Below are 432 nucleotides of genomic sequence, written 5' to 3'. Positions count from 1 at the left end.
TTGAAAGTTTTTAGTCATTCTTATCTGTTTGCAACCAAGTCTGGATCAGTACTTTCAAAAGCTCCGTATACTTCAGGTTACGTGCTACTAAGCAGATGCATTTCCCTTCAGCACCCTAGATCATACTTCACAATAGTATGCTGAGGAGGAAGTGCATTTAAACAAACAGTGGTAAAAATTGTCAGGGGAACTGCCAGAGTTCAAAGAACAGGACCCACCCCAAACCACGTCTTAGGAAGACAAAAACTCTTGGAGTCAGTTCTAGTCCAAAAGGAATCTTTACTAGGACATGCTTGGTTGTGGGAATACAAGACAGGACTTAGTATTGTTTTACAAATTGAAATTTTATAAAAGGTACCCAGTTCAACCCCCCTTCCCTCAGCCCCCATCCTTCTACTTCGTGTCAACCCTTTCAGGGGGGGAAAAAAGAAC

Source organism: Vipera berus (genome assembly GCF_964194415.1).
Source record: "Vipera berus genome assembly, chromosome: 9".
Lineage (NCBI taxonomy): Eukaryota > Metazoa > Chordata > Lepidosauria > Squamata > Viperidae > Vipera > Vipera berus.
This window is presented reverse-complemented; position numbering follows the sequence as displayed.